At 44.4% G+C, this 10,959-nt stretch overlaps 1 pseudogene; it reads left to right on the top strand.

Annotated features, from left to right (window-relative positions):
• The first annotated feature begins 8,806 nt into the window (after positions 1-8,806).
• Positions 8,807-9,812, top strand: LOC132530534 (GTP-binding nuclear protein Ran-like; annotated as a pseudogene).
• Positions 9,813-10,959: the final 1,147 nt, after the last annotated feature.

Raw genomic sequence — 10,959 nt, 5'->3', positions numbered from 1 at the left:
ATAATTGTCCTATTGAGCTGACTCTTAGGGATCTTCAAAGCTCGATTTAAACACCACCTGTTCCAGCCTACCTGAAATGATCTCCATCTCACGCCACACACAGACACACACAGACCCTTCTTCCATCCCTGTGGCCATAGTCTCTCATATGCTTCTCATATCGTTATGGTTTCCTCTCTGTTTTTGCTACCACATGAGCTCCTTGAGGGCTACTGAGATTTCCATTGTTTTCTCTCCAACAACTTGTTTGGGACGCATTCTCCCGACCCTGACCAGTGTGAAGAGTTGAGGACATCCACCCAGAAGGAATCTTCTTTGGAATCCCTGTCCAGACAGGAAGAGCATCCCTTTCATCAGGCATGCCCTTGAGGTTGTCAGGCAGATGGAAAACAAGAGTTCAGTAGTTGAGTCATAGGAGCTCTCCTATCCCAGTGACACTTTGAAAGAAAGTTCACAACCTTCCGGTTATTCTTCAGATATGACACAGCACAGAAAGCAGAGGAGGGCTCCTTTTATTAAGCTACAGTCCAGAAGAGAATCAATGGAAGAGTGTCCCCAAGGCCCAGGGCAAAGCAAACACTTCAAATAGGAATGGGAAGTCCAAGGGAGTCAAAGTCCAGGGGCCATAGAGAGACCACACCTCTGTGGGCTGAGGCCCTCAACTTCCCCCCAGCAATGGGATCTCACGCAACACCCTTGCCCTTGACGCATCCTTGGGATAGGAGCAGCGGAGGAGAGAGGTGCCTTTAGCACTTGCCTAGAAATCTACTCCTTGACCAGTATTTCTTCCTTAAAAACAATTACACATTGCATTAAAGTAGTGATTAAATCACTGTTGCTATCTTGATGTGCCCAGGCACCACCCAGACAGGCCAGGAGAGGTGCTCCCTCCGCGTCAGGTCTTGCTGTCTCAGGGGGCCATCTTTACCCTGCAAGTTGTTCTCTGCCCGCCCGCCCCGGCACAAACGCCACACGCCCACGCGTGCGCACATACTCACGCCCAGGCATGCACTCCTGCTTGCCCACTTACACTTATACACATTCATGCCCACACACACACACACACACACACACACACAATCCACCACTCATATGCGTGTCCTGGTGTCAGCAACAGCTTAAAAATCCTTTGCAAAGTCGATGCCCATTCTCCCGTTTTATCTTAGCAAAATGGATAGATAACCTGCTTCGATCAACCAACAGAAAAAAGAAGGAAATGAGGGCAATTTGCTCAAATTTGGGGGCTGCGGTATATTTTTCTTTTTCCATTCTGTCGATTATAATCAGACAGATAGAAGGACGGAGACACACACCAACACACACGTGTCCTTCAGTGAGGGAGTGCCACCCTCACCCTTCTCTTGCTGCCAAAGATGAGACACTGTGTTATCTGTAACCTAGGTTTTCTTTGTCAGTATTTTAGCAGACTCTTAACAGCCTGACTAGTGGTATTTCTGGCTTTACTCTGGGATTCATCCATCTTTATTTTTCTTAACAAGATGACTCCTGGAGAAGAAAGAAAAACCAAAGGGGGTTAAGGATGCTGATACTATTTATTGAGAATACGTAACTTTTAAAACATTTTAATTTATAATAATTTGGTTGGGAAGGACCCTAATTAGTTCCAATTATATTAAGGGATTAGGAAAAGAATCAAGAATGTGAGAATTCTGGTGATTTATGTTTCTTTCTTTTTGCATTTATGCAAAGCACGAACGAAGCGTTGCCAGACTTAGCAAATAAAAATAGAGGATGTCCAGTTAAATTTGAATTTCAGATAAACAATGAGTAATTTTTTAGTGTAAATATGTCCCAAAGATCGCATGGGACATAATTTATACCAAAAATGATTCATTTCTTATCTGAAATTCAAATTTAACTAGATATCTTCTATTTTATCTGGCAACCTTACATGTATTACTTGTGGTAATACACAGTTAAAAGAAAAAAGGAACTATTAACATTTTTTAAATTTTTATTTTATTGAAGTATAGTTGACTCACAATGTTGTATTAATTTCTGCTTGTACAGCAGAGTGATTCAGTTATACATATACATACATTCTTTTTCATATTCTTTTCCATTATGGTTTATCCCAGGATATTGAATATAGTTCCCTGTGCTATACAGTAGGACCTTGTTGTTTATCTGTTCTATATATGCCAGTTTGCATCTGCTGACCCCAAACTTCCAATCCATCCCTCCCCACCCCTCTCCCCCTTGGCAACCACAAATCTGTTCTATCTGCGAGTCTGTTTCTGTTTTGTAGATAAGTTCATTTGTTTCATATTTTAGATTCTACATATAAGTGATATCATACAGTATTTGTCTTTGTCTGACTTACGTCACTTAGCATGATAATCTCTAGGTCCATCCATGTTGCTGCAAATGGCATTATTTCATTATTTTTTATGACTGAGTAGTGTTCTATTGTGTGTGTGTGCGTGTGTGTATATATGTATATATATACACATACACACACATACACACATACCACATCTTCTTTATCCATTCATCTGTTGATGGACATTTAGGTTGCTTCCATGTCCTGGCTGTTGTAAATAGTGCTTTGAACCTAGGGGTGCAGGTATCTTTTTGAATTATAGTTTTGTCCAGATCTATGCCCAGGAGTGGGATTGCTGGATCATATGGTAACTCTATTTTTAGTTTTTTGAGGAACCTCCATAAAAATGGTATTAAGAAAAAGCCTCTGCATCAGGTTCAGCAGATATCTAGATATTGGTATCTAAAGAAAACCTATTTACTCAGGAAACAGAATCTACATTCCTCTCCTGGACAGTGGGCAGGACCAGCTGGCTATGGGAACCCGTAGTCATCACCTGTGGAGGAGCTGGAGAGCTGACATTTGATTTAAACCCAGGAATTTGAGGTGTGAGGGAACTTTTCTCTCAATAAGAGGATTAGAGAGCTCTATACATACATCTCTATATTTATAACTATATTCATCGTGGAGCATTCCTGCATCTGAAGGTCCTGGAGCTGTGTGCAGAAGGAGAGCAGGAGGGTGGCATTCAAAGTGAAAAAGAGAATTTCTTAATTCGAGGGTTTTTCTTAATCAGCGAGCTTACGAATTAGAAAAAGCATCAGTTCAAATTTCCTAGTATATGATCGAGCAATTCTTGTGTGTGAACTTACATGTATCCCACCTTTTCTTTAAATTCAATCACTGTCCTAGTACATAGGTAGACAGCAAAGAAACAAAACAAAATTCACGCCCACTGAGAATGCTCTTCTGCCTTCAGTATCCCACACCATAGGTCCATTGAGACTTTGCTAGCCTTTCAGAATCGTGAATATTTGAGTAAAATTACTTTATTGTTAACAGTCAAAACCTCAAGTTATTCCTTTCCGTGCCTTAACAAATAGCATCAAGGAACTTGCATTAATATTCCATTGAAGTCAGTCAGACACCAAATTTGATTATATTCATTTTTAAATTACCTTCACTTCAAGGAATGATTTGTTGAAATTTCATTGTCTCTGTGGTTTTATAAATTACCCTAGGAAATGGTGCCTCACGAATTTGCTGCGATTCTTAATAAGTTTACATGATTAATTCCTATTAAAGGTTATTAAGAACTTAGCATGATAAATATTAAATGTCCATTGTGGTAATTATTAGCTGTTATTCAGAGTCATTCTTGCAATGAAAGATACTGTGAAAGATCTCTGGAGGGAAACAAAAATGTCAAAGACAGGCCTGCCTTTTCATAGAAGCCCTGAGCTTCAACTTCTGACTTTCACTGAAGAGTTTTCCAACCCCAGTCCCGCCAGTGGAAGGGTATGTATGTAGCAGAGCTTAGCAGAGTCAACAGGCAGCCTCTTTGGGTGTTTCGCGGTTTTTGTTTTGATTTGGTTTGTTTTTCCTGTGTTCAAGCTTCACTATTCCAAGACTTAAGTAGAGACCTTAAGACAAAAATGAGAGGGAAGGATATTCTTTGCCTGTGAATTCTCTTAGACGATGAAAATCCATTTCAAAGTTACAAGAGAGGGCTTCCCTGGTGGCGCAGTGGTTGAGAGTCCGCCTGCCGATGCAGGGGACGTGGGTTCATGCCCCGGTCCGGGAAGATCCCACATGCCGTGGAGCGGCTGGGCCCATGAGCCATGGCCGCTGAGCCTGTGCGTCCGGAGCCTGTGCTCCGCAACGGGAGAGGCCACAACAGTGAGAGGCCCGCGTACCGCAAAAAACAAACAAACAAACAAAAAAGGATACAAGAGAAACAATACTGGCATTTTTTTTTACTTTTATTGAATTATAGTTGATTTACAATGTTGTGTTAACTTCAGCTGTATAGCAAAGTGATTCAGTTATACATATGTATATATACATTCTTTTTTTTTATATTCTTTTCCATTATGGTTTATCACAGGATATTGAGTATAGTTCCTTGTGCTATACAGTAGGACCTTGTTGTTTATCCACCTTGTATGTAATAGTTTGCATCTGTTAATCCCAAACTTCCAATCCTTCCCTCCCCCATTCCCCTCCCCCTTGACAATCACAAGTCTGTTCTCTATGTCTGTGAGTCTGTTTCTGCTTTGTAAATAAGTTCATTTATGTCATATTTTAGATTCCACATATAAGTGGTATCATATGGTACTTGTCTTTCTCTTTCTGATTTTGCTTAGTATGATAATCTCTAGGTGCATCCATGTTGCTGCAAATGGCATTATTTCGCTCTTTTTTATGGCTGAGTAATATTTCATTTTGTGTGTGTGTGTGTGTGTGTGTGTGTGTGTGTGTGTATATAATATATATTATATATATCACATCTTCTTTATCCATTTCTATGTTGATGGACATTTAGGTTGTTTCCATGTCTTGGCTATTTTAAATAGTGCTGTGAACATAGGGGTGCATGTATCTTTTTGAATTAGGGTTTTGTCCAGATATATGCCCAGGAGTGGGATTGCTGGATTGTATGGTAACTCTATTTGTAGTTTTTTGAGGAACTTCCATACTATTCTCCATGTGGCTGCACCAGTTTCCATTCCCACCAGCAGTGTGGGAGGGTTCCCTTCTCTCCACACCCTCTCCAGCATTTGTTATTTGTGGACTTTTTAATGTTGGCCATTCTGACAGCAACACTGGCAGATTAATAAAATAATAGTACAGTCCTTCTTGTGCTCCCTTGAATTTCAAAAACCCTGTCCTTCTAAAGTTCAGAGTGCTAAGCAGACAGCCAGTTTACTTCAAGAGGCTCAGACAAACAGTGGAATTGCTCAGGCTGCCTGCAAAGTCAGCAAGCAGAAGGAAACCATAGAGCCAGAAAGGAAAGACAGGGATTTTTTTGGCTGCTCATTTAGTAACATTTCAAGGTGGTGATGTGGAGAAGAGTGTGGAGCACGTTGTCTGAAATTATGAACTGAGTCTAATCCTTCCTCAGAACTTACCCAACATCTTAAGCCAAGTTTGCCAGGGTCGAGTCCATTTAAGGAAACTGGTGATCACATCTCTTTCATTCAGAAGAGAACATATAACTTAGATCCAACCAGGAAGTGTCAAGGACAAGGCTTCAATAAAGAGATATTTTCAAAATCATTGTTCCTAAGATCATATTAGACACATGTTCTCATAATATCATCTTGACAAGGACATGAAATGAAAGGGCAGATGTCAGAGGAGGAAGTAAAGTAACTTTACTGGAACCTGGGACTTGGTTCACAGCCACTGCAATTGGGCTGCCCCACAATTCCTTATCTCACTTCCCTCCTCCTGAGTGTTCAAAATAGGAATCCAATCCAAGGTCAGAATGTTCTGAGTTTTTGTTCCAAAGGAAGAGTCCAGCTTCTGTGTTGCTTTCTGGGAAGGTGTTTTCAGGGAAACTTTTTCTCTTCCCGGCATCACTCACTTCTAAGAGCCTGAGATTGGGCATTGGGTGTTGGTTTATACTGAACACGAAACCAGAACTAGCTCAGCATCATGACAGAGAAAAATCATAAGCTCCTTGGGAGAAATTTGAGAAACACGTTGTAGATTCAAAAGTTCATTTCTAAGACATCCTTGGGAACTCAGAATGCATTTTCCCGTAGGAAATGTTAGGTCAGCCCACCACAGCCAGCAGCACTCATCACATAGCAAAAAGAGTGCTGTGCTAACAGCATTCTAGAACCTAATTGGCACTGCTTCTGAGAGAACACATCGCAAGTCTCAAATAGGTCTACCAGAACCACAGCACTCTTGCTTTCCCTGGTTCAGTGGCAAGATCTTCCCCCATCTCCTACCTCCAGTCTGGCGCCAATGAGCCACAGGAGGTCTCCTCACAGCATGTGGCAAAGCAGTCCCAGCAAAGGCTGGTGTGGGGGTGCAAGGCCCAAGGGGGAAATGGAGGATGTGAGCGCCTCCAGATTTGACAAGTACAGAGCCATGCCCAAGTGAGATCATCAACTGGGATTCTGTAGGAACAGTCACCACTGAGTCTGGTGGGGCAGGAAGAGGGTTTAGGTGGGGGGTTGTGTAAAGAACCAGATTGGGAAGGGACGTCGAGCCAGATAGGAGCAGAGGTTTTAAGGGAAGTAATTTTCCTGGTAATGGTTTCATCGGGCGTTCCTTTGGAAGCCCAAGGAGAAGAGCAGCAATGGAGATTTTCTGTTGTCATCTTCACTGGTGGAGGCCCCTTTAAATGAACCTTACTTATCTGCAGTGCAGATCCACAACTCACCTGGGCCTCCCCCACCCCCCAGGGACTGCCTCAGACCCAGCTCACATGACTGTATCCTTGACCTTCTGTCCCATGGGACATCTGATCTCAACAGCGTCAGCATTTATCCTTCAGTGCAAGCACTAGGGGGCAGGTCAGAGATGCTTCTGCTTTTGGAGCTGGCTAGGCCTTGGTTGATTTGTAAGAACACATTCTAGAACCAAACCCTTATATCTCTGTGGCCAGGACAGTGCAAAGGTTTCTCTCTTTTTCCTCTCAAATACCAAAGACCCACTATGTGCTAGACTTACTTTGGTATTGAAGAAACAAGAATAAATGCTTATGGTGGTTGGGTGGAATGTTCGGTGACAACACACTTGAACACAATGGGGTAAATTAGAAGCAGTTGGAATCTAACCTATTGGACCAAAAGGAGGAAATGAGTAATTCTTCCTATGCATGTGTTAAAGAGACCTAAAACAGTGGAGAGCTAGAGTGGGAGCCTCTCAGGCAGCCATAGTGAGTGCAAACAAGCATAACCACCTTTGGCGAACCAAGGGTATGAGTCTAGGTTATCCTGCAGCCACCAAGATCAAAGTAATCCCAACTCCTCACTTCACTTGGACTCTTTGCCAACTAATCTAAACAGATTCACCCATATGCACATTCATGCCGCCTCTGAGCCATGTGACTTTCCACCGCCAGCCTACAGATATTTTGGGGATCCCCATGTGAAGGAAACCTGTTCTAGAGAGTGCAGGACCAGAGCAGTGGTGGCCAGGATCTGTTGGGCTGAACCCTGACGACTCTGCTGCCTGAGCTTTCTTTTCTGATTGACCCTGACTCTACCGCTTAGGGAGTGTGTGAATGGGGCAGCTTATCTTAACCTCTTGCGGCTCAACTGCCTGGGCTTTAAAATGGGCATTTATTGACCTTGCAGGTTTGTTATGAGGGCTAAACTGTATAATGCACAGAAGATGCATGGCACACTGTCTGGCAGAACACGGGCCCTGAAGAGCTGGGAACTGCTCATTCTATTTGCCTGTTCTCTCTAGAGGCTGCCCTGGGGAAAGAAATACGAAGGCTGCTTGTCCTGTGATTCTCAGAAGTTTCACCCTCACAGCCCACATTCCAGGGGCTGCAGTCAGCCCCTCTTTGGACCCCAGAGAAACATGTGCACTTATGAAATTACCAGTCGAGATTTGGTCCACCAGAGCCTGATACCAGGAGATGTCACCAGATGGATTCTCCCTTTGCCTGGGAGTCTAGGATTTCCACCGTCTAAACATCCTTCATTGCCAAATGCTGCCACCCTCAGGGCAATGCTCCGTGTAGGTGCCCTGCCCACCGGCCAGAGCCTGGGACACAGCTTTCCTTTCTGTTTCCCACAGGCTGATCTGGCATTTCATCCTGCACCACTTGGGGAGTGTAACAAGGCGAGGGCCGGGGCGGGCTGTCTCTTGGTCACATGCTGCCTCTGGTGTTCCTGCTGGAAAACTTGCCTCTGTCACATCTAGATCCGCAGGGCCATGAGGCGAAGCTTTGGGAGGGAACAGTATGTGAAGATACTAGTCCATGGAGTATTTTCGCCTCCTTGTGTGTTCTCTTTCCTCACTTCTCTTTCCTCACTTCCAGCAGGCTCAGATCTTATTGTCTCGGGCTAACAGGTGGTAGCTCTGAGTGTGTCTGGAGGATGGAGAAGGGGAAATGCAGCTTGCAGGGCTCCCTGGATTTTGCTTTCTAGAAGTCTCTTTAAGAAAACACATCCAGATGTAGGAAACAAACTTATGGTTACCAGGGGATCGGGGTGGGGGGAGGGATAAATTGGGAGACTGGGATTGACATATACACACTACTATATATAAAATAGATAACTAATAAGAACCTGCTGTATAGCACAGGGAACTCAATACTCTGTAATGGCCTATATGGGAAAAGATTCTAAAAAAAAATTTTAAAAGTGGATATATGTATATGTATAACTGCTTTGCTGTACACCTGAAACTAACACAACATTGTAACTCATCTATACGCCAATAAAAATTTTAAAAAGGAAGTGAGATACCTATCAAAAAACAGAAACCCACATCCGGGCTTTGAAAGAAGTGAGAGGAAGAGGTTGTAAAGAGAATGTCTTGAGTCAGACGGGCGCGGAGACGCTTCTGGAAGCAGCATCGCGATGGCTGCGCAAGGAGAGCCCCAAGTGCAGTTCAAGCTCGTATTGGTTGGTGACGGCGGTACTGGGAAAACTACATTTGTGAAACGCCATCTGACTGGTGAATTTGAGAAGAAGTATGTAGTCACCTTGGGCGTTGAGGTCCATCCCCTTGTGTTGCATACCAACAGGGGACCCATTAAGTTCAACGTATGGGATACAGCTGGAGAAATTTGGTGGACTGAGAGATGGCTATTACATCCAAGCTCAGTGTACCATCATAATGTTTGATGTAACATCGAGGGTTACTTACAAGAACGTGCCTAACTGGCATAGAGATCTGGTACGAGTGTGTGAGAACATCCCCATCGTGTTGTGTGGCAACAAAGTGGATATTAAGGACAGAAAGGTTAAGGCAAAGTCGATTGTCTTCCACCAAAAGAAGAATCTTCAGTACTATGACATCTCTGCCAAAAGTAACTACAATTTTGAAAAGCCCTTCCTCTGGCTTGCTAGAAAACCAATCGGAGACCCTAACTCGGAGTTCGTCGCCATGCCTGCTCTCGCCCCAGCAGAGGGGGTCACGGACCCAGTGTTGGCAGCGCAGTACGAGCACGATCTAGAGGTTGCTCAGACAACTGCCCTCCCGGATGAACATGATGACCTGTGAGAAAAGTGAAGCTGGAGCCCAGCGTCAGAAGTCTAGTTTTATAGGCAACTGTCCTGTGATGTCAGTGGTGCAGCATGTTTGCCACTTTATTACATAGCTAAGCAGAACATGTGCTTAATGTTTGGGATGCTGAAGGAGATGAATGGGCTTTGGAGTGAATGTGGCAGTTAAAAAAAACAAACAAACCATTTTTTTGGACCTGCATATTTAGGTGTTTTGGAACACAGTTCTTTCCTCCTTGAGTTTCAAATATAAGACTGCTACAGTCACATCACAATATTCAGTGGTGGAATCTTACTGTCATTCCCATTCCTTTTCGTTTAGAATCAGAATAAAGTTGTATTTCAAATATCTAAAAAAAAAAAAAAAGAGAGAATGTCTTGAAGAAGTAAGGTTGCCCAGGCTTCCCTCACGCTCTCTGATTTCCCCTCCAAACTGGAAACAGAGACCCCAGGCCAGAGGAGAGGAAGAGAGAAGACAGGGCCTGGGGTGCATGTGCTGGTTTTCTTTTGCTGCATCACACATCCCCACATACCTGGCAGCTTGAAACACTGATCAGTTCTATAGACCCAGCTGGTCCTAGAGTCTACAATCCTGGTTCCATAGGTCCAGTGTGATAGGGCTGGTCTCTGCTCAGAGTATCACAAGGCTGAAATCAGGGTGTCAGCCAGGCTGGGAGAAACGCGCTTCCAAGCTCACTCGGGCTGGAAGAACTCAGTTTCTTGGCACTTATGGGGCTGAGGCCCATGCTTCCTTGCTGGCTGACAGTCAGGGCTGCCCTCCATTCTGTCGTCAAGCCAGCAATGGCGTGTTGAATCCTTCCCATGCTTTGAATCCTTGGCTTCCTCTCCTACAACCAGCAGGAAGAATGCTCTGCTCTTAAAGGACTTGTGTAATTAGGTGAGGCTCACGTGACTGTTCTCTTTAATTTAAGGTCAACAGATTCGGCACTTCAGTCACATCTGCAAACTCCCTACACAGCAGTACCGAGATTATTGTTCGTTGTATAACTCAGGAAAGGTGTGTGTACCCCTGGGACCAGGAATCTTGGAGGCTGTCATAGAATTCTGCCTCCTGTAGTCCCGGGGCAAGGAACTGAACCCTGCTTCTTGGCAGCAGCATTAAGGCCGTGGAGGGAAGGGCTGGGTGATGTGCCCAGCAACGCAGGATTGTGGAGACCCCTGCAAAGATGCTCCCACGCCCTAGGCTTGGCCTGAAACTCATAGGACGGTGTCACATCCCCAGTCCCGAAGCCACCATGTGGAACTGGACAGTGGACATGTGACCAGCAGTAATCATACTCTCAAAACCTGGTACATGGGCTTCCCTGGTGGTGCAGTGGTTGAGAGTCCGCCTGCCGATGCAGGGGACACGGCTTCGTGCCCCGGTCTGGGAAGATCCCACGTGCCGCAGAGTGGCTGGGCCCGTGAGCCATGGCCGCTGAGCCTGCGCGTCCAGAGCCTGTGCTCCGC

Source organism: Lagenorhynchus albirostris, chromosome 12, assembly GCF_949774975.1.
Source record: "Lagenorhynchus albirostris chromosome 12, mLagAlb1.1, whole genome shotgun sequence".
Lineage (NCBI taxonomy): Eukaryota > Metazoa > Chordata > Mammalia > Artiodactyla > Delphinidae > Lagenorhynchus > Lagenorhynchus albirostris.
This window is presented reverse-complemented; position numbering and strand designations above follow the sequence as displayed.